This window comes from Sus scrofa, chromosome 13 (genome assembly GCF_000003025.6).
Source record: "Sus scrofa isolate TJ Tabasco breed Duroc chromosome 13, Sscrofa11.1, whole genome shotgun sequence".
In the NCBI taxonomy this organism is placed as follows: domain Eukaryota; kingdom Metazoa; phylum Chordata; class Mammalia; order Artiodactyla; family Suidae; genus Sus; species Sus scrofa.
Window position 1 is genome coordinate 141743747 of NC_010455.5, and position 23934 is coordinate 141767680.

Here is a 23934-nt window from a genome sequence, read left to right on the forward strand (position 1 = left end):
TCTTTTTACTTTGTAATTCTAGCTATAGACTTGTCAGTTTTGTTGATCTTTTTAAGAATCAACTTCTAGGAGTTCATGTTGTGGCTCAGCAGTAACAAGCCTGACTAGTATCCATGAATTTGCAGGTTCAATCCTTGGCCTTGCTCAGTGGGTTAAGTATCTAGCATTGCTATGAGCTGTGGTTTAGGCCATGAGCTGTGGTATAGGTCATAGAAATGGCTTGACTCTTGCATTGTTGTGGGCTCTGGTGCAGGCCAGCAGCTGCAGCTCCAATTTGACTCCTAGCCTGGGAACTTCCATGTGCCATATATATGGCCCTGAAAAAAAAAATCAACTTCTGTTTTTATTTCCTTTCTCTATTATTTTTCTCTGTTTCATTAGTGTTTGCTCTAATCATAACTGTTTCATTCTTTTCACTTTCTTTAGGTTCTTTGTGCTTTTTTTTTTCTGGTTTCTTACAGTGAAAGATTATGTTATTAATTTGAGATATTTTTCTTTTTTAAAAAATAGGGATATTTGTAGGTATCAATTTCCTTTAAAGTACAGCTTTTGCAGCATCCAATAATTTTTCTTTTTTTTAAGGGCTGCACCTGCAGCATATAGAGGTTCCCAGGCTAGGGGTTGAATCAGAGCTACAGCTGCTAGCCTATACCAGTCACAGCAACAAAGGATCTGAGCTGCCTCTGTGACCTACACTACAGTTCATGGTAACATCGGATCCTTAACCCACTGAGTGAAGCCAGGAACTGAACCCACAACCTCATGGTTCCCAGTCTGATTTGTTTCTGCTGTGCCACGATAGGAACTCTGCATCCAATAAATTTTATACCCAGTATTTTTATGCTTCCTTTCTCCCTATCTTCCAGTACTTATTTTTTCATCCTTACATTTAACTCTGCTCTTCTCTAGGCAAGTATTGATTCATGTGTTGGCTGATTGCTGACAAACCTTGTTTGGAGAGACCAATATTTAGCTCCCAAAACTGCTAAAGCATTCATTTGACAAAACATTTGGACCATTATGGAACTGGAACCCAATATCATCCATAAACTAGGGTAAATAATGCCTTGTCTTGGGCTTTGCATTATTTAATGTCCCATGTATTACAAATGCATAAAACATAATTTATTTAAAATAATACGGGTGACTCTCCTTTTGGCAAACACCCGGCTCCACCACAATACATTCTATTACTCTGAACATCTGTTTTTGTAACTGATAGTGTCCAGTCTCTGGGGAAACAATTCTTTTTTTTCTTGCCCTTAAAAAAAAGTCAACTGCATATAAATGCTGTGAAAGTTTATGGGATGTGCTATTACTTCAGTTTTGAAGGGAAAAGATAAATTAATTCACTTGTCTGGTTTTCCTCTCAGATACCATGAATGCCACAGATTTTTGTTTCTCAGAGGTGCTGAACATCTGTGCTTTTGCTTCTCTTGATACAATATCTGCTCCTGGAAACACTCAGAAATTAGCCTAGAATTTCAGTGTGGTACATGGGAACTGAAGTACTCTTTCCTATATTGAATATTAAACAATTTAAATCACTATAGACGTAATACATGTGATGAAGTTTTCAAGTCAACTTTGGGTAAATTTTTCTTCCCTGTCTCTTTTCAAGGGCATAGTGCTATCATGTAATGGTCCCTTGGGCACAGATTTTTGTGGAAAGGAAAGAAGGCTTGTATCATCAGATGTATCATCTTTTGGGTAGTCAACGCTCGTGCTAACTCTATGTGTCTGAGATAGTTTTTAGCAAATTTATAGTTTGGTCATTAAGTTTAATGTTCCTTCAACATGTATTGGTTACCTGCAAAGTAGCGATTACAGTGCTATTCAGTAAAGACATAAAGATGTTCACAAAGAGCTTTTGGTCAAAGGTATAAAAAAATTACTAATAATAACCATGATAGTTAATAAAAATAATAATTCAAACTATGATTATTTAAATACTTAAGAAGAAACACGAATGGAAACTTGAGATTTAAAGAGGGTAAATAACCTTCCCCAGGTTGAATAAAAGTTGAAACAGCAGTAGAAATAACCACTCATGATTCTTATAAGAAGAATGGACCCAAAAGGTGTTATCAAACTGATCTGGCAAAAGGAATACAAGAGAAGAGCATTTACTTAAATCGGAAAAGAAAGTTCAGCTCTATTCTCTCCATCTTCTGAGCACTTTTTCATATGCATTCTTCCTCTTCTCTTGAAAATTTGACTCTGACACATCGTCATGTATAATAGCATCAGCATATTGTCTTTCATGAACAATATAGGCAGGAATTATGATCAATAGCAGGGTCAATTAACTTAGGCTCAGAGCCTCTGGACATGTAATTTCTATGTTGTCCTAGTTTACACTAAAGTACTTAGAGCTAGAATGCTTATTATATCCTGGCCTTGCCTCTTCCTTTGTAAGTAACCTTGAGACAGAGAACCTCTGTTCCTTGTTTTTTTTCCATCTGTTAAATGGGAATAATACCCTCATAGGATAGTTGTGAGTATTCAGAGAAATAACATGTGAAGTGCTCAGAACCATGTTTTGCACAGAATAGGCTCCTGTATAAGTTGGCTCTTACTGAGGTTATCAAGGCTTTGAGATATTTGTCTTCTCAGAGTGTCATGAAGAAAAAATAGGATATTCATATTAGGGTAGGATAAGGAGAATTCTATTCGATTAAAAGGGCATTGCCCACATAGAAGAGGTGTTCTGAGTCAGAGTATGAAAGTGAGGGAGGAATGAAGTGCACTGTGTTTTGTGTAAGCAGATGAGGCAGCTCTGTGGAAATAGAGATAAAGCCTGGGTAGTTAGCAGAGGTTTCTCTTAGATCCAGATATTTTTTTTCTTCTTCTTCTTTTTTTTTTTTTTTTGGATGGCCACACCCATGGCATATGGAAGTTCCCAGGACAGGGACTAAATTCAAGCCACTTCTGCAGCAACACTAGATGCTTCAACTCACTGTTCAGTGCCAGGGATTGAACCCACACCTCAACAGTGACTGAGACACTGCAATCGGATTCTTAACCCATTGTGCCATTGTGAGAACTCCCAGATCACCTTTTAACTGTCATTCTTTTTCAGTGTTATCATTTCCACCTTTTAGGGTTTTCATAGATATTTTTAGGGGGAGAGGCTGCCTCACAGGTTATCATGATTGTGAGCCAGAAGTCAGAAGACAGTTTTTTTTTTTAACTAAAACCTCAGTAAAAACTGTAGTATAGCACAAAAGAATGTCTCGTAAGAATTGACCAGGCCTCTACATCTCCTACTCCCACTCAGAGTCTCCAGACTCTGAGTTTCCCACTCAGACTCATTAGAAAGTATCGTAATCGAAGAAAATGAAGATTTTTATTGCCAACATCAAATGACAAAGATAATTTTAAAATAAGAAGGCTCTTTATGATCTAAAAATTCATCTGCGAAAATTATAAATGTTTTGTTTGGCAGTGGTGGAAAACCTTGAAGAAGTCTCAGCTTTATAAGAGCTTGATTCTTTCTTTCTTAATGACCACCAGGTTGTCCCTGGACCTGGCATATGGCTGACACATAGTGATGGCTCAGTTAAGGAATGTGGGGCTTCCAGGATAAGAAATCTGGCAACAGCAGGATGATTAATAGGATCAGAGGAGGCAATATGTATGTAAGGCTTGACCAGCAAACTTAACACAGCAAAGTGACAAAAATTAAAACCAGTACACCATATACCTCCTATAAGGTAGAAACTGAGATAGGCCAATTCATTAAATAGAATGACTTCAAGTATCCATCCAAAAGGTGCCAGACCAGATGAAATCCGTAGCAGAAGCAAAGTATGTAGATGAATTCTGTCGACCTCCTAGAATGGGCCATCTTAAAATTTGCAAAGATCTCTAAAGTGGCTTGGTTCTCTGTAGGGAACACAAATTTGTACCTTATTTATCTGTAAGGAAAATAAGAAGCAGCACCAAAATGTAACATGGTGATCTTATGAGGAAAATAAAATAAGCAAGCAAAAAGACATTCATCATCCAGTGGAAATTCAGAGATTGAAAATTGACAAAATAAGATGTTAAGGATACCATGAAAGGAAAAAGAAATTGAAAGCCCATAAATCACAGTAAGCTTGAAAGTCAAGTTTTTGAAAAGGAGCCCTACAATGAGGAAAATTATCTTTGCAGAAAGGGGGGAATCAGTTAAGAGATGAAACCAGGGTGTCTCAGAATTGCAGCTGGTCAAGGGCATAGTAAACATTAGGCAAATCAAAAAAATTCAAGAAAAACCTATAAGATTCTCTCATGCCAATAATAATTTCTTTAAGCATACTAAAAGCAGGAAACCAGAAAGCAAAACACTCGACAAGGGATGTGTGAAGTTTGCATTTGGGAACGAAAGAGAGGTACAGGAGAATATATGAATTCTTTGCTTGGGAATTTTCTGAGGAAGACGTTAAAGGAATCTCCACTCCCAAATTATCTCTTAACAAAGACAGATCAGAGATACTAGATCAAAATGCCAGGAAATGCTAGGTCTGTTCTATAGGTAATTGAAAATCTAGATGAAGACAAATAACTTGGGCTCATATCATCCATCCTAGTTTTTTTTTGTTTTGTTTTGTTTTGGTTTTGGTTTGTCAGGAAAATGCCTTTGCTCCACCTACCCTTAGACTCACTGTCTAGCATGGCAGCTTATTTGCAAATGACTCCCCCTGGCCAGGTTCAGTGCAGACTGGATCATACCCAGGGGAGTGGAACATGAAGGCAGCTGGTCAACTGTTGAGGCATCCTAGTAGAAACCCAGCTATCCTCTCTGCTGTGTGTGTCCTGTTCCTATTTCCTCCATAATGTCCATGTTCCTAGTTACACACTGTCTCCCCATGAGCACAGATATTGACCTTTCAGACTTTAGAATCTCTTCCTCTGCTCTGTATAAATTACACACTTGAGACCTATTGCAAATCTGACTCATGACTTTGTCCAGATCCTGGTGCTTGGTTAGGGTTCTGTTCTCTCCTTCCCTGTTCTGTTATCCCAGCATCTCTTGGATCCCCTAGGTCCTCTTCTGCTAATGATGTGTCAAGAGAGTTTTAAAGGAACTCAGGGGTGAAATTGTGGAGTCATTGGCATAAATATGCAAGCTGCCATAAACACACCACTCTGCCCTGTGACTGCCAAGGAAACTCCCAGCCATGAGTGAGAAGTGTTCCCTGGAGACCAAGAGTCACAGACCAGTGAATCGCATTCTTTGTTGGACAGACTGGTGGGATTTGTAACAAAGGATTATTCTGCTGACCGCTGAAACTAACATTTCTGAGATTTTTCCCAAAGATAACTTAAAATAGGAAAGTAGATTGAACCCTGGAGTTGGAGATGGGTACACCCTGGCATAATATGAAGAAATCTGCTGCAAAAAAATGCATTTTATTTTTCATTGAACATAGATAAACTACATTTCAGATTCTGGCTTCTGAAAAAAAAATGATGTAGCATGAGCCATTAGCTCCTTCTCTAAAGTCAACCATAAAGAGTTTAGAGGGCAGCTCAAATCTGAGAATGAACAGAAACATAATAAATTTTGAAATTTGGGGGGAATGGTTCTCAGCAGCCTGGAGTAGAGGGCAGTAGAAGATGGCTGAGAGTAGTTTTTAAATGCTGTTCATGCTTTTCCTCCACAGTGAGTTAGGCAGTCTTTGCGGATTCTGTGATCTCAGCTAAGGCTACCTGGTGTTGGAAAGTAATATCCAACAATAAAAAGGACTGCTGGGGTAAGTAACTACTGCCCAGTGACTGGCTGACTAGCTACTCTCAGGTGTTTCCTCCTGTATCCCATTATCTTCCAAATTCCCAGGGTGAATGGATAATCACTAAAGAAGCTGCCCCTTGCAAGTGATGCTTTATTCTAGTGGTTAAAAAATGGATCCCTCACTGGCAAATGTGGCAACAAATGTGGCTGCAGCTAGCTTGGGAACTTCCATATGCCTTGAGTGTGGCCCTAAAAAGCCCAAATAAATAAATAAATTAATTAATTAATTAGTTGCCAAAAATTTCCATGAAATGAAACAGGAAATTCCACCTGTGATGGCATCTTTCCCAGGGCTCAACCCTTCAGTTTTTCTGTGACTCACCCAGAAGTACACAAACTAGGGACTGTATTGTGGTCTTTTCCCCTACACATCCCATGATATGGGAGATGATCTACTCAGGGGAACATGAGTCCACTGACCAAAATAACCAGGCAATTGAGAAATTGAACTATAATAAAGAAAGAAAATAGACTATACAATATGGGCATTACTGGAACTGATGAATTAAGAATTTATAATAAGCAAAATAATATGCTCAATGAGCTAGAGGAGGATGTGGAGCAGAAAAATTCATACCAAGAATTGAGCAGGAATATTAGGTCTGAAAACAGTAGTAGTGGAAATCAAGAACACAATAGCTGAGATAATAGGATGGATACAGTTGAAAATGAATCAGTGAGTGGGAAGTTTAGATTAAGTAGTAACCTTAATGGGTGGCAGGCAAGGATAAAGATATAGAAACATGAATAGAAATGTTAGAGACTAGAAGTTGTAGATAAGGATAAGAAGGCCCAGGAAGAGACAAAAGAAATGTTTAAAAATTCCAGCTAGTTATTTGACAACATTTTTCCTCCAAATCTTAGAGTAAAGAAGGAAGGTTCTTTATTCTCTTTACTCTCAGGAAGATGCACTGCATTCATCCTCTGGATTCATATGCTGCTTTTACTAAGGAATGTCAGGGGAAAGACATATTAATTCTACAGTATGTGTGCCTGTGTATGCATTGATGGGAGAGGGGAGGTGATGTGCTGGGAGCCAGGATGTGTAAATGAACACTTCAACAAAAAGAAATATGAAAATATACTGTGTTTTGAAGTAAAAATTTTTGCCAAGGAGGAAGTTCCCATTGTGGGTCAGTGGGTTATGAACCTGATTCGTATCTGTGAGGAGGTGGGTTCGCTCCCTGGCCTCACTCGGTGGGTTAAGGATCTGGCGTTGTCATGAGCTGTGGTGTAGGTAATAGACTCAACTCAGATCCTGCCTTGCTGCAGCTTTAGCATAGGCTGGTAGCTGCAGCTTGTCTGGGAACTTCCAGATGCCTTGGGTATGGCCCTAAAAAGCCAAAAAAAAAAAAAAAAAAAAAAAAAGAAAGAAAAATTGTCAAGGATTTCCATGAAATGCATGTGCGTGTGCGCACAGATGCATACACACACACACACACAGGGAGCAGTTATTCTGATTGTGGTGATCTTGCCTATGGCCTGGGAAGTTCATATAGGAAAAGAAATGAGGAAATCAACTTAATAATATATGGGAAAAATCTGGTCATGTCTTTGCTCTAGGATTGTTAAAGTGAGTTCCTGCAGGTATTTGGCATGATTGGACTTCATTAAAATGTTTAATAAATTTCTTGGGAGTTTTCAATAAAACATCCAGATTTGCTGATACACTGAGGAATATGCAATATTCAGATTCCTAACAGATGTGCTGAGAAGTTGGGCAGACCGGTAGTATCATGTAGCTTGGTTTCTTGGTCAGGTTAGACTAATCTCGGACCAAGACATGCATCAAAGTTAGCATAACATATTTTCCCTTATTTTTATTTAAAAATTATTTTTAAAGTATAATTGATTCACAGAGTGTGCCAATTTCTTCTGTACAGCAAGGTGATCCATTAGTGCATATATCTACATTCTTTCTGTCATATCATCCCCAATCATGTTCTATCCCAAGAGACTGGACACAGTCCCCTGTGCTGAACAATAAGGACCTCATTGCCCATCCATTCTAAATATTATAGTTTCCTTGTACTAACCCCAAACCCCCAGACTCCCAGTCCATCTCCCTTATTCCTAATATCTGTGTTATTCTAGAAAATCTAGGAAGCTTACCATTGCTTGAGGAAGGAGATAAGTATAACCTTAGGAAAGTTTAAAACAAAATATAATTTGTTAATCCTATGAAATCTAAGCCTAAAATAAACTAATGTTTGTTAACAAAAGTTTATTTATTAGAGCTAATAAATTCATGAAAGATTCATATGGTTTTGTTCATTAGATTTCACTGTCAAACTTAGAGGGATGCTTTGAGGTACGAAAGGAGGTAAATTTATGCTTGGCTCATGCATTTGTTTGATTTTATGTGTTGACTTCTTTAGGTGGTGATGCCCAGTTACTTGGTCAAACACTAGTCTAGATGTTGCCATGAAGGTTGACAGGATTAACATTTATCATCAATTGACCTTAAGTAAATCACTTTCCATGACATGGGTGAGCCTTATCCATCCTGTGAAGGACTTAAGAGCAAAGTCTGAGGTCTTCCTGAGAAGAAGGAATTCTGCCAGCAGACTAACATAGAAATCTGCCTGAATTTCCAGGCTGCTTGCTTGCCCTACAAATTTTGCATTTGCCAGCTTCCATAATTGTGTTGAGCCATTTCCTTAAAATACATCTTTCTCTATGTATCTGATTGGCTGTTTCCTTGGAGAATCTTCACTGATGTAGCTTACAAACTCAGGGAATTCTCTGGATAAAGAGGGACTAGGCAACTCAGTGTCTTTAAATATAAGTTATAGGCAAAAGATAGATTTATTCAAATCCTATCACATTTACCTTTTGAAGATCTCCTTAATAAAACCAATTTAATTACTCACATGGTCAATCCATGGACAAGCCACGTCTAATGGACAAGTCAGATAGCCTCATAACTAGTGTAACTGGCTTCTACTCTGAATCATTATACCTCTTCCCTCTTTCCGAATCATATGTGGTTATTTGAAATGTATATAATCCCAATCATATTTACCACCCACCCTTTGAAGGGTATGTATGGTCTGGCCCTACCCTTTATTCAAGGTTTGTCTCATTCTAGAATCTTTTCTTTTTTTCCTGTACCTCTCTCCGTTCTAGCCACACAGATCTCTTCCAGTCTTTTATACCTGAGATACTTATTTCCACCAGAAAGCTTTTACAGTGTTGTAAGCATAAAGTGCCTTTCTGAGTCTGGAAGAGCTTTCCCTCATTCTTTTGAGAGGCTCTGTTATCACTACTTTAGGGGAGCTCTCCCTGACCTTGGCCAAGCCTAGTCTCATTTTATTCATATGCTTTCACAGCACCCTGTAACTCTCATTTGTAGCAGTTATCAAATTCAAATTTTTTGTTTGATAATATGATATCAATGAGATAATATGATTGGTATGCAGTCCACTAGATTTTACACTTCATGCAGACAGGGGTCATGACTGTTTTGTTCATCTTTTATTCCCAGGGCATAGGACAGGTGTGACAAACAGCCACTCAATATATTTGATAAGTAAGTTGATTTATGGCTTCATGCATCATCCATCTAGAGTTATACAAACTAGAGATACTTGGGATGACATCTTAAACACCTGAGCTTGGCAAAATATATTCTGATATAATTTATAACTTAATATTTAGATTAAAGAAACAAGGAGAAATATGGCCTTTTGATTCCATTTTATGCAATAAGTCACAAATATAAGTTTCAAGCACACAAGATGCCCTGAATCTAGGTAAGCTTTTAGTTGGTTTTTGATGTGAAAATGTTATGTGGTTTTAGATTATGCTCAGCAAAATATGTTCATATATCTGTTATGAACTTTGGCTTGGCAATCAGTAGAGAAAGGAAGAAGCAACTTAAATCAATTAGAGAGCTGCTGATTCACAAAATGTAAGAGTTTAATGGAATCTTTGGCCAGCACATTAGATGTTACTAAGTGCATGGAGTAGTGTGCTTGGTGGATTAGCTGAGTTGGTTAGACTGAAAGATACAATGGGGAAAAACAGGAGTCAAACAAGAACAAATACATACAAGAAGCTGAGAGTTTTTCTTGTTGGTCTTCAGGGTCAATAATTTTTTAGAAATAGGTCATAGCAAATATAAAATAAGATCATCCTATAAAAGATGAGGTTTATAAAATGCCTGATAATAAATCTGATTTATTTGACTATTAGTATAATTAATTAATAATATAATCTTAAGTTGTAAAGGGCCTGTAAAGGTTAGCTCAAATTTCTACCGCCCTTTAATGGGGAGCTACCTAGTCATTTGAAGGAGTGATCATCAGGTGCCATTTGCAGTGAGTTTATTGCTTCCATAAGGAACTTCCTGATTTCAGACAGCTCTGATTATTAGAAAATCTTTTTATTTTTTTTTTATTTTTGTCTTTTTAGGGCCACACCCGTGGCATGGCCTGTAGAGGTTCCCAGGCTAGGGGTCTAATTGGAGCTGTAGCCACCAGCCTATGCCACAGCCGCAGCAACTCAGGATCCAAGCCATGTCTGCGACCTACACCACAGCTCACGGCAACACCGGATCCTTAACCCACTGAGTGAGGCCAGGCCTGCAACCTCATGGTTCCTAGTCAGATTCATTTCCACTGCACCACAATGGGAACTCCCCAAAAATCTTTTCTTTTCTGAAGCTTAAACCTTTATCTCTGTAATTTCCACCCTTGGGTATCAGTTCTGGATCTACATGGAATAAACTGAATACCTTTCCCACATGTCTTCACCTCTTTCATTAAATAAGAGTTGCCTTGAAGTCTGATTTTCCTTAGGCTAAACAGTCTCAGATCATTAACCAATACAAGATTTCCTGATGAGCATCCTTTTTCCTCTTACAGAGTCTTCCACTTTAAAAAATGATTTCCTTAAATATGCTAATAAGAACTGAATACTCTGGCAAGCGCAAAAGACAAAACGCACTAGGGACTGTTACTTCCATTGATTTGGAGATATTACTCCTATTAATATATGTGTAATATTATGTATGTATATATATATGTAATGCGTTTGTGTTGTCCACAGTTGTAAACACATCATTGAACTTGTATCCAATTGAAATCCCAGAACTTTACCCATGATTTGCTGTTAGATTCTTTTCTTTGTGCTTATGAAATTGACTTTGTTTTTATGCAAAGCTATTCATTTATCCATATAAAACAGAAACTCATCAATTGCAACTCATTTTTAAAAGATACTATGATATCTCTAAATCTTCATTTAAATTCAGGTCATTTATTGATGACTCCTAGATTTGTGCATGTGAAAACTGATAGGGATGCCTATTGTATCTTGGTCAAAAATTATGATAAAATGCTGACTAGTGCAGACCAAGAGTACCAGAGAACACATCCTCCCCTCGGGTCTGTAACTATCAATTATATACATTTATTCTACATGTAACTGTTCAAGTATGTGGGAATCTATGAAACTGTACAATATTCCAGTTCATATTTCTCCATGATTTCTCCAACAGAGCTGAGAAAGTACTTTCCAAATTGCACTGACGTCTGGTAATAAATATTTTGGAAGTTCAGAGGACCCTGTTTAATGATGGCTGAATGGTTCCAGAGGGGGGTATGTGACATTGTCAGGATTTGGTCTTTTTCTCTCTCATGGGATCTGATTTCTTCTGGGATATCCTGACTCTGATGTAACTTGTCTCCATATGGTAGTTTTTCACAGATCTGGAATTATATACACAAACCCCTATGTGTAGTTCATATATAGCATATAAAGGGGGCACCTTTTCAGTTGCCAGAATAGTTAGAGTATGTGATCATTCCTAAACTAACCACTGTGCCTGAGGGATGTGATACTCTCCTCTATGATAAAGCCTATATAAGATAATTGTTCTCCATGGTGAATGTCAGAGGATATAGCCCTTTATTTGATAATTGTACATGAGAGTAATTACATTATTATTTGTATCCAATTAAAACAAGTTTATTTTTCAAGTAATTATCATAAATCATGATATTTTGTCATTACCTGTCTGCTTCCTTTTCTCAGTTTTTATCTGAGGAAAGGAAAAAACTTTTATCATGGAAAATTTCAAATGTATACCAAAGTAGGCAAGCAGTGTAATAAACCCTCTTCTATGATTTCCCAGATTTAACAATGATCAATTACAGTCCATCTAGTTTCATTCTCATCCTCTTACTCATTCAATTGAATACATATTTAGGTTTATTTATTTTATTTTTAATTGAAGAGATTGATCTATAATTTTGATATTGTTAAAATTGTTTGGTGGAAATATTTTTATAGTTCCTAACTCAAATCTTAAAAAGATATATAGTCAAAGAGCTCAAACTTCTTTCCCTGTTCCCTTCACTCTGTTCTGTTTCTTTTATATAGCCACTAAAATAAGTTATAATCTATTCTTCTGTTGTTTTATACTAACACGTTTATATGATATTCTAAGTTCCTTTTTTAACTTATTTTCTGTTGATTCCCTGCTATTAGCAGGCTTAGAATAATTGGTAACCCCTTCTTCCCATCCATTCTTTCTCTACTGGATTCTGAACTGAAATAATGTTCCTTTATCTTAGATAGGAGCTATAAGGCATTTAACAAGTCTATTTTATTTTTATATTTTCTCTTTTATTTCCCCACTTTTGATTGTTATATTTTACCTATATTATCAGAGTACACTACTATTATATACTATATTCTTTTCCTTATAACTATCATTCAGTTTTAATTCTACAGATAAATAATGTTTAGAGGTCACCATAGTGCCTGCATCTTTTCTTTCTCTTTTGAACCCTCATTTTTATTTTATGTAATTTCCAGGATTTATAATCTCACTTAGCAAGAGGAATAGGAAAAAGCATGACTACTTCATTTTCCCAGATATCAGATGTTCATGTCTTAAAAACTTTATTTATTTTGAAACAAACTCAGTCTTACAAGAAGTTTTAAGTAATATACATACACACACACACACATATATATACATGTGTGTATGTATAATTTTTTACCTGAACTATTTGCTGATATACTGTCCTCTTATCTTCAAATACCTTAATGTTTATTTTTATAAGTAGGGACATAGATATATAAGTCCAGAGACCCAGCTCAGATTTCAGTGATTACCTCAATTAGTATTCTTTACAATAAAAGTTTCTGAGTCAGAAACAAAATGCTTTATTGAGTTGTTATACCTCTTTAGTCCACCTCAATCTTGCAAGGTTTTTCAGTCTTTCACTGAGTTTATAACATTAAAACTTCTGAAGATCACTTATTACTACATTATTTGATAGAATGATCCTTACTTTGAGTCCTTACGATGCCAATTCATGATTAGATTAAGACTCTGTATTTTGGGCAGAAATATTAAAATAGTAACATTATATTCTTCTCTTTATCTCCTATTAGGTAGACACAGGATTTCAATCTATCACACAATTTATTGCTGTGTTAACTTTGATTATTTTGATAAGGTTGGTTTATGCAAGACTTTTTCATTGTAAATCACTACTTTCCATGCATAATTAATAAATATTTAGGAGAAGGGATGTACTTTGGAACTGTGCAAATACTGTGATCTTCATCATACTTTCAACATATTCTTTATATCAATATGGATACATGGATTCCTATTTTGTATAATGGGTCATAATTTGTTAATATTGGTGTAACTGTTAACCCCTTTATTTTTATGCTCAAATTATATGTTTTGATCACTGAGAGCTCCTTCAAGCTGGTTTTGACACATTCTTGCTATAATTTAAGTTATTTCTTACTTGTACTCATAAGATATTCCTAAGTTAATTTGTCCTATCCCTACCTCTGCCTTAGAATCAACCATTTCTCCAAGCAGCCACTTTTGTAGTGAGGTGTTCTGGCGGGGAAGAAAAGTGAAAGAAAGAAAAAAGAAGGAAGAAAAGGAGAAAGTAGAAAAATGACATTAGGCTATTTTAAAAAGAAATGTTTCTTATATTGCTGTCATGCATAGCTTCCTTGTTGACATTTGATGTGTTGTGGCAATTTTATGTGGAAAGTAACTTGAGGATTTCCTGAACATTGTTTGATTAGATATGATTCATTAATTTTGGACCTGCAAATATTGTCTCCTATAAAACATCAGCTGAAGAACATTATACTGTGGTATATGTATATACATTTATATATACATATATATATATTATACATTTTGAGTATTAAAAACCAAGTGGCATTCTACTAGAAAAATATAAACTAGGGATATGTTCTAACCAAATAACATATTAAAATAATAATACTTCTTGACCAAATGGAACCTTATTCCAGATATATTAGAATGGGTCGATATTAGGAAATATATCTATTAATTACCATATTAATAGATTTTAAGACTCATGTTGTCTTAGATGATAGAAAGACATTTGGTAAAATTTATCCTTGACAAAAATCAACTTTTAAAACAGAAACATATTTATCTTAAACCAAAAACTAGCATCATTATTATTGAGGAAATGCTAGAAAAATTTTTACTAACATCAGGGGCAAAGCAGGGATGTCCATCAACTCCTAGATTATTAAACTTTTATTCTTAGGTTATACAAATAAAAATAGACAATAAAAAAGAAGCAGAATATATATATATAAACATAAGAGTATAATCTGTAGATATTATAATTGTCTATTTGAAATTCCAAGATAATTAATCAAAAAGACTAAAGATAGCAAAATTTGTTGTCTTCCTATAGATAAACAAAGCCAGTAAGAAAAATAATGGTGGTTAAAAAGATCCTATTTATAATAGCAACAACAAAAATAATAAAATTATAAGAATAAATTTAACAAGAAATGTCAAGAACAAAAAATATGTAAACACTATTGACAGTTGCAAAATATAATTCAGACAAATGAGAAGTCTTCTGTTTGCATACGAATATTCACTCTCATAAAGATGTCATTTTTTTCCCCAAATTAATGTATAAATATTAGCCTACCCCCCATGTTAGCAGGTCTTATTTTAACGTCTAACCAAAGTGGTTCTGAAACTCATGGAAATATTAAGGAAAAAATACATCCAAGTAGGGGAGGGATAAATTAGGAGTTTGGGATTAACAGATACACTCTGCTATGTACAAAAGAGATAAACTAAAAGGATATACTGAATAGCATAGGGAACTATATTCAATATTTTGAAATAACCTGTAATGGAAAAGAATCTGAAAAAAATTTCAGTGTGCCATACACCTGGAATTAACACAGCACTGTAAATCAACTATATTTCAATTAAAAAAATACATACCCAAGGAAAACCTGTAAAAGAGGAGTCACAGGGGACAATTTTGAAACTACTGTAATTAAGACAGGATGGCACTAATTTATGAATCACTAATGTATGAATAGATCAATGGAATAGAAAAAGAATTTCAACGATATGTATATTATAGAGATAACTTACATGTAACAGCAGAGAAAACATAAAATTTTTAGTAAATGTTTTTGAGGGCAACTGAGCAACCTTGCAGAAAACTGTTATTTTCTTTTTGCATCTGAAAATCCAGTTAGATCAAACACAAAAATATAACAAAAGAAATAGAAGTTATGGAAGATAATATAAAAGAGATATGTTTATTCTATTGGAATAGAAACATCTTCTTAAATATGACACAAAATTCTAGAGACACTAAAATCTAGTGATAAACTGGATTTCATAAAAATTTAAGAAACTCAACAACAACAGAAACTTAAATGAATTCAAAGACAATTGATCATCTGAGATATTTCCCATACATTTCAAGTGCAAAATGTGAATTTTTATAACATATAAAGAAACCTACAAATAAATGTAGAGTGACCAACAGCAAGGCTCCATACAGGCTACAAAGATTATGTACTATGTAATCTGGTGAACATTCATAAAGAAGTGAAAAAAACACCTACCCATGATAGCCCCCACCCCAGCAGAAATATGGTTAAAGGACTTACAAAATGATACACAGGACATAACTGTCTGGGCTCTTGAATATATGAAGTTTAAGAACTTAATAGACTTGTGCTTGCCTGGGGGGAGGGGGAGGAAGTGGGATGGATTGGGAGTTTGGGATTAATAGATGCAAACTATTCCTTTTGGAATGGATTAGCAGTAAGATCCTGCTGTGTAGCACTGAGAACTATGTCTAGTCGCTTACAATGGAGCATGATAATGGGAGAAAAAAGAATGTATACATGTATGTGTAACTGGGTCACCATGCTGTACAGTAGAAAAAAAACCATATTGGGGAAATAAAAATAAAAAAAAATTTGCATTTAAAATTGACTCTGTTGGAATTCAGGTCGTGGCACAGTTGTTAATGAATCCGACTAGGAACCATGAGGTTGAGGGTTCGGTCCCCGCCCTTGCTCAGTGGGTTAACGATCCGGCGTTGCCGTGAGCTGTGGTGTAGGTTGCAGACGCGGCTCGGATCCCGCGTTGCTGTGGCTCTGGTGGCTCTGGTGTAGGCCGGTGGCTACAGCTCCGATTGGACCCCTAGCCTGGGAACCTCCATATGCCGCGGGAGCGGCCCAAAAAAAAAAAAAAAAAAAAAAGCTAAAATTGACTCTGTTGAGAGTTCCTGTTGTGGCTCAGGAGTTAATGAACTGTATTGTCATCCATAAGGAGATGGGTTGATCCCTGGCCTCCCTCCGTGTGTTAAGGATCTGGCGTTGACAAGAGCTGTGGTGTAGGTCACAAACGCGGCTCAGATCTCCTTGCTATGGTTGTGGTGTAGGCTGCCAGCTACATCTCTGATTGGACCCTTAGCCTGGGAACCTCCCTATGCCATGGGCGAGGCCCTAAAAAGACAAAAAAAATATTCACTCTGCTGGGTTGCTGCTTTTTTAAACTTATTTTTTTGGCAAAATCATACATTAAAAAAATTGATTTAGAGAAATAGTTACTCTTGTACTCTTGCTCAATAGGAGCATTATGTAAATATTTTCTGATTCAGCAATTCTATTTATAGGAATTTATTCCACAAATATATATGTCTCAAATGGCATCCATATAGAGATGCATTATAACATAGAGTGAGAACAACTTAAATATTTATCAACAAGGAGTGATGAAGAAATTAATGGGCATAATATGTCCATTAAATGGAATACTATATGCTACTAAAAAGAGTAAAACAGCCCTGTATATATTAATATGAAATAATTTTCTATCTGTTTATCTATCCATCCATCACTATTTCTTTTTTATCTGTAAGTAGATGAGAGCATATTTAGAATACCATCTATCTATCACTATTTTCTATTTATAAATAGCTTGGATAAGACTTATTTATTTATTTTTTATGATTTTTTTCCATTATAGCTGGTTTACAGTGTTCTATCAATTTTCTTCTGTACCGCAAGTTAATAGAGAAGATTTAGAATAGGAAAGTCATTATTTGTGTGTTTATGTATTTGTATCTATATATGCTTGCCTATGCATTTAATATTCAGCAGGGTACCCTAAAAATTGGAAACTTCATTTGCTTCTAAGAAAGGTGACTTAATGACTGAGACATGTATATCCATATCATGATACACATTTTGTTCCCTTTGTATTTTTCCATGTGTACATAATATATATTTAATTTAATCAAATAGAAATATAAACAACAAATCTCTGCTAATGATGTCATCATTTTCATTTGCATAATTTAGATGTAAAGATACAGGATGGGTAGCTGCAGAGTGGTAAGATGAATCAGTTAATAGGTGTGTTTATCAAGAATTATCAAACACAGCAAAATATTACAAACACAACAAAATATCTGTCTAAACCCAAATGTAACACCTTGTACACCATAGAGAATATCTTGTTAAATATTTTCAATTAATTCCTTTTAGAAATTAGCATGTAGTGATAGCAGTTTCTGAATAAAAAGGGAGTAAAGAAACAAAACCGATTCACAAATAAATTTAAACAAAAACAACCCAGTGTGCCCTAAACCGTTCTAATTTCAAGAGTCCTAGGGAATAGATTGAGATTATGCTATTAACCTTGTTTCCTCCTCTGTGCTTTCAGAACATCTGTTAGAGAACATACTTTTCATTTTGATTATATTATAGTTTGTCTATACTGGAATTGATTTATCAGGTATGTAAGAAAAAAATTTCCTCAATCTCCTCAAGCCTCAGTTTCTCCATATTTAAGATATTGATAATAATACTTACCTCTAGAGTAAGTACATGTAAAATGTAGTTGATTTATGTAGAGTATAATAAAACCTCAGTATGTTTTCTTCCTCCAACTTTCTTTCCTTTTTATTTTTTTCTTTTATCTGTACATTCCTCAATGGTTCCCACATTCTTCCTTCTTCTATTCTGTCCTCCTTTCTGCCCGCCCTTTCTTTTTTCTTTCTTTCTATCCCAATTTCTTCATATATTTCCTTATCTCTCCTGCATTATCCAAAAATATTTTGGGATAGTCCACAAATCCCACGGTAAGCCATTGTGCCCTTATTAATTCATTGCTGTCTCCCAGAGCAGTCTTTGTATTGGTGGGATCAGATGCAAAGCTATTCACTGACTATTGTCCTGGGTTCCAGAGCCCTGTGATTTCACTGCTTCCCTCCCTTGAGTCAGTCTTTCTGACACTGTGGCCCTCTGGCCACTCTCCCCTGACTTCTCACTTTTGCAGCACTTAGTTCTCTGACCATTTTGTCCCCCAGTGGTCATCAGTCCAACTATCTGATTCTTACTTATATTTCACAGCTATGTCTTCCTGCATTTACCCAGAGCAAATGCTTATAAAAGGGGTCATTAGAGGTTGAAGAGGAGCACACACTACAGAGAATTGTTAATACTGAATGATGTAAGACATTATTCTTATTATTACCTTTTTAGGGCTGCACTCAGAGCATACGGAAGTTCCCAGGCTAGGGGCTGAATCAGAGCTGTAACTGCTGGCCTACACCACAGCCACAGCAATGCCAGATCCCAGCTGCCTCTGCAACCTACACCACAGCTCATGGCAACATTGAATCCTTAACCCACTGAGTGAGGCCAGGGATCGAACCCGCGTCCTCATGGATACTTGTCTGGTCTGTTAACCACTGAGCCATGATGGGAACTTCAAAAGTAAGACATTATTTAATTCCCCCATATATCCTCCAGAAAATAACACCTGATAGCATAATATGTTGTGCAGATCAACACTTTTCCTACCAGTCTTCTGACACAGTTAAAGTGCCAATAACTTAATCTAAGATTTTTCTTATACACAAGTTTGTCTAAGATGACAAAGCTTCCTCCCATCCTCCTAAAGAGTGGTTTGTCTGTCTGCCCCAGGACAGGCTGCATAATTTCACTCACATCTCAGCATTCAGTTACATAGTACCATGGTGAGCATGCTCAGACCATCCAGTTCAGAATTTAGCTTGCCCTAGACATCTGCTCTCTCCAGAAGTACTGGTCTATGGAATTGTCTGGTCCCTGTGATTTCTGCAGGGGGACTCAGTGGATGCAAATTTCGGGGGCTCAGCAAGTGAAGAAGTGCTTAAGAACAGGGAGAAGCTGCCTAACCAATGCGGGCTCATGTTTTCTGGGGGCAGGAGTAAGAGGAGGGCTCTTTGAGTTAGGGGATGAACAAAGCCATGTAATGAGGAAATTAGTTTCCCAGCTCTGGTGAAGAGATTCAGAGGATATTAAAACATGAAAATGACTGCATTTTGAGACAGAGTGTATTCAACTGAACTTCGAGGGAGACAAAGCAGATAACATTTTGTACATCATTTTTATCTCTTTTATTTAAAACAGAGTAATATAAGGCTAAAAATTAATTAGAAGAGTAAACTTACTGTGATGAAAACTATGCAGTCAATTTCTAGACCAAATATTGAAAATAAACTGGGTTATATGGGATTTAAATTTTTTTCTACCTCTCTTATTAAAGACAATAATGGGTTACAAAGAAATGATTCCTCTAAGAGAGGCAAGAATTCAAGGGTGTTAGAAGCAACACCTGGAGGTACTTTTAATTTCCTCCCTAAGTGTTATATCTCAGTGCAGGACCCTGCCTTCTGGTCAATGGCTATGTAATCACATCGTCAAATTAGTCCTTGTCAGGATTCCTGACTAGTGTTTATTTTTAAATAGTTCTATTATTAATGTTTATATAATAGATGAACAACACTAGCAAATAATTTAGTAATATACTCTGACTCAAAGATCCAAAACCACAAAGTTCTAACAATTAAATCACATATTTATTTACATGTTCTTGTTTGCTATGTTTAATTTTCCAACATGATGTCTGTTGGAAATATGGCAACTCCTGTATGCTCATCAGACTCTGTTTAGGTAGCTAAACTTGTCCTCCATGCTAAACTTCTTCTTAATCTCTGAAAAGTCCAGTCTTTGTCTAAAAACTGTATTCTCTCAGACCGCATTTATCCCTGCCAGTTCCTTGTCTGACTCACAGCTGTCACACTCTTGATGTGCTCTGACAGGCTACCTGCTGACTCTCTCAAACATGGAGAAACACTCTCTCCTATTTAACACTGAAGCCCTCCACAAGCATATTTTCCTTCTCCTTTATATATTAAAGGTTTGCCCAGTGATGGCAGCACCAGATTTAAAAAGCATTCCAGGAGTTTCTGCAGTGCCTTGGGTCAGGAATCTGATTGCAATGGCTTGGTAGCTGTGGAGGCCTGGGTTCCATCCCTGGCCTGGCACAGTGGGTTAAAGGATCTGGTGTTGCCACAACTGCAGTGTAGGTCGCAGCTGTGGCTCAGATTCAGTCTCTGGCCTGGGAACTTACATATGCCACACGTGCAGCCATAAAAGAATAAATAAAAATAAAAAGCATCTCATTAGTTCATAGTTAGGCATGCCTGTTTCCATCCTATTTCATCATCTCAACAGTGGGAAGTTTCATGTGACTTGTGCAGTGAAAATGCCACTAGTGTTATCTCTCCTGCCACCTTCTTTCATGGGCCTCATTAAATTATACTTCCAAGCAATTTTGTTCTTAAGTGTACTTGAACTACTTCTCAAATTGTCCTTCTGAAAACCCTTACTATGCTATCTCAGGAAAAATCTGTCCCATGTTCCCCTCCTTTTTTTTTGTGTGTGGGGTCTATTTGTTTGACAGTGGCATAGCTAGGAGGCTATGCTGCATAATAGAATATACCTGGATTTGGGATGAAAAAGATTTGGTTTCTAAATCTAAATTTTCCACTTATTAGTGATTTAAGTTACATAACCTTTGGTTTTCCCATCTGGAAATTGGGAATAATAACATCTATGTCATATGAGCATTTGGGGAGATGTGTTAATACAGGTGACCCTGACTGGTACACAGTATAGTAGTGAAGATTACTGGGGCAAGGGAATTCATGGCTTTTAAAAGTAAATTTAGTATAAGTAAAAGATCAGAGAGACAAGTCAGGATGTGACTTTTATTGTTCATAAGAGAGATGGTGAGGACCTGTCTTAGTCAGTTTGGGGCTCTTATGACAAAAAACACCATAACCTGGGTGGCTTATAAGCCATGGACATTTCTTCCTCACAGTTTTGGAGGCTAGAAGGTCTTTTTCTCTGTATCCTTACCTGGTGGAAGAGGTGAGAGACAATTCTGGGGTTTCTTTTATAAGGGTACAGACCCCATTCATGAGAGATCCATTATCATGATCTATGCACCTCCCCAAGGCCCCTCTTCCAAGTACTATCACTTTAGGGATTCAGGTTCCACATATGATTTTTGGGGGGTGGGCACCAACATTCAGACCATAGTAGGATCCTAACTTAGGTGGATGCAATAAAAGAAAGTATAGGATGCATAGGAAATAACTTAAGGTGATGACATAAAAATACTTGGTTAATTGGTTAAAAGAATGGTGGAATGGTGATAACTTCTTTTATCTAATACCAAATAATATTAATCAGAATAAAGAATAGAGCTGACTATATATATATACACCCCCACATGTGTATAACATATATTATATATATAATACATATACAATACATATAACACATCCAAAACTAATTTGTGTGTGTATGTGTGTGTGTATATATATATATACATATATATATATATATATTAGTTTTAGATGTGTTATATATGTGAATGTTATACATACATGTAGTTAGTTCATTAGGTTGGATATGTTAAATTTGATTTGCCTGAAGGACGTAGTAGATTCTTAGATTTTATAAGTGAGTTGATGAAATATCTGATTGAGGAATGGATATAGAGCTCTGAGGCTCAGGAGAGGTCTGGGCTGGATAGTCATGATTTGGCCATCTTTACCACCTAGTGGGAGGTGAAGCTATGGGGATCAGTGAGACAAGCAAGGTTCTAATTGCCTAACTCAAGAAGTTTTAAATTTAGTATTTCAAGCATCAGTATCCACAATTAAAAAAAAATTACATTGCTCATTCAGTTTGTTTTTCTGCAATAAGTACTATCCACAGATATTAGTATATGTAAAGCAGTATGGTATCAGATGTAGCACTTCTATAGTATTCTGCTTACTGGATACCTAGTTGTATCCTTAATAATTTATTAGGCTTCACTAATTCACTATAAATATTTCCTTGCCTAAATATTCTATTGAGTATAATAGAAACCACTGGATTGAGAACAGCTTTTCAGAAAAAAAAAAGTGTTTTAAAAATCAGGAGGCAGATTATAATTGTAATGTTGAACTGTGAAAAATATATGCACTTTCGGGCTGAATAAATACGATGTATTTGTATAGAAGTGTCAGGAAAATTGTTTAACTTATAACTTCATAAAGGACCAGTCCATGAAATGAGAACTGCATATATTTCATTTCACAGATAATTCAAGCAAATGTGAATACTTTATGGCAGAGAGCTGTTATTAGATTTTAGTGTTTCTTAACCAAATGATAATTCTTAATAGGAAAATTCAAGAGACTAGTCTTTGGTAGACTTTCTTTTCTTTTTTCTTCCAATGTTCTAAACTGTGATTTTTCTTCTCTGTGTGTATAATGCAGTTTTATCTCATGCTGTTCTGAGTACAAAGGTCCATATTACTACTTGTAAGTTGCATCTGGCATTTTATACCTAATAGTACTTTTTTTTTAAGTACTAAGCCTTTATCAGCTGGTTTAATAAATAGGAGATTTATTTATTTCCAGATTTCATCTTCCTACATCAGTCCCACAAATGGGAACATTTACTTGCTTTTTATTACATCATTTCCCTGGAATGATGGCTTTTGAATTTTTCTAATACAATGACTTAGTATGATGAAGTCAAGTCAGAAGCAAATGTTAAATAAGAAAATATGAACATTGTTTTCAACTCGTCTTCCTTCCTCAACTTTCATTAACATATACCTGATTCAATATCTTATCTGCATATATTTTAAGGTATTTAAACTAGCCATGTTGATATCTTATCTGTTCCTAATTTTAACTAAGGCTAAAGTCTCTGCCCAGAAAGGTGTAGGTCTCTCCCCAGCACTTTATAGGACTTGTTTGTCTAGGAAATATGTGTTCTTCCCCCTCCCAGCAATAGTATAGATTAATGGTATTTCTGAAATCAAGGATTTAGAGGGAAATCTGTAAAACTTCATTGCTAGACTGTTTGTGTATATTATGTTAATTACAGTGCTGGACTACCCAGGACATTGTCACTGTATCTCTTATTGAGGGAGTTTTGCCAAGTGTGAAGTAAGTGGGAACAAAGTGCATAAGAGGTGGGGGAGGGGGGGGTGTTTCCCCAAAGCCATACTCTGTTTCAAAAATTCATTATAAAGACTTAGAAAACACAGAAAGATGTAATACTCACAGCTAGGGTTTAATACAAGGAAAGGAATACATATCCAAGTCAGCCAAGGAAAGAGGCAAAACCAAACACAGACCTTCCAGTCACCCTCCCTCTGTGCAGTCAGGACAGAGTTACATTACTGGCATCAAGCTGTGACAATACACATGGGGTATTGACAGCCAGAGAAGCTCACCTGAACCTTGATGAACACTGTCTATAGTAGGGCTGCATCTGGTGGGAATTGTTGACTGCCCACTTCACTGACCTGTTTCCTGCCTTTCAGTAGATGGAGTTGTGTGACCCAAAGCACCCTCCCCTAGGCACTTTGTTGGTGTGGCTCTGATGCCCCAACTTATATAGCATTGTTACTATCCTGTTGGCCCCAGGCCCACAGCAAACACAGGTATTCT

The 23934-nt window shown here is 36.2% G+C and overlaps 2 long non-coding RNA genes across 2 annotated transcripts in view; both read left to right on the top strand.

Annotated features, from left to right (window-relative positions):
• Window positions 1-12656, top strand: part of LOC110256421 — a 40783-nt gene extending 28127 nt beyond the window's left edge. The window contains exons 2-3 of the long non-coding RNA XR_002337891.1: window positions 5652-5741; window positions 11283-12656. This is a non-coding gene — a long non-coding RNA (uncharacterized LOC110256421). The remainder of the gene's footprint in view (window positions 1-5651; window positions 5742-11282) is intronic.
• The window catches only part of LOC110256420, a 479854-nt gene that overhangs the window by 334252 nt on the left and 121668 nt on the right, over window positions 1-23934 (top strand). The gene's annotated exons all lie outside the window — the stretch shown is intronic.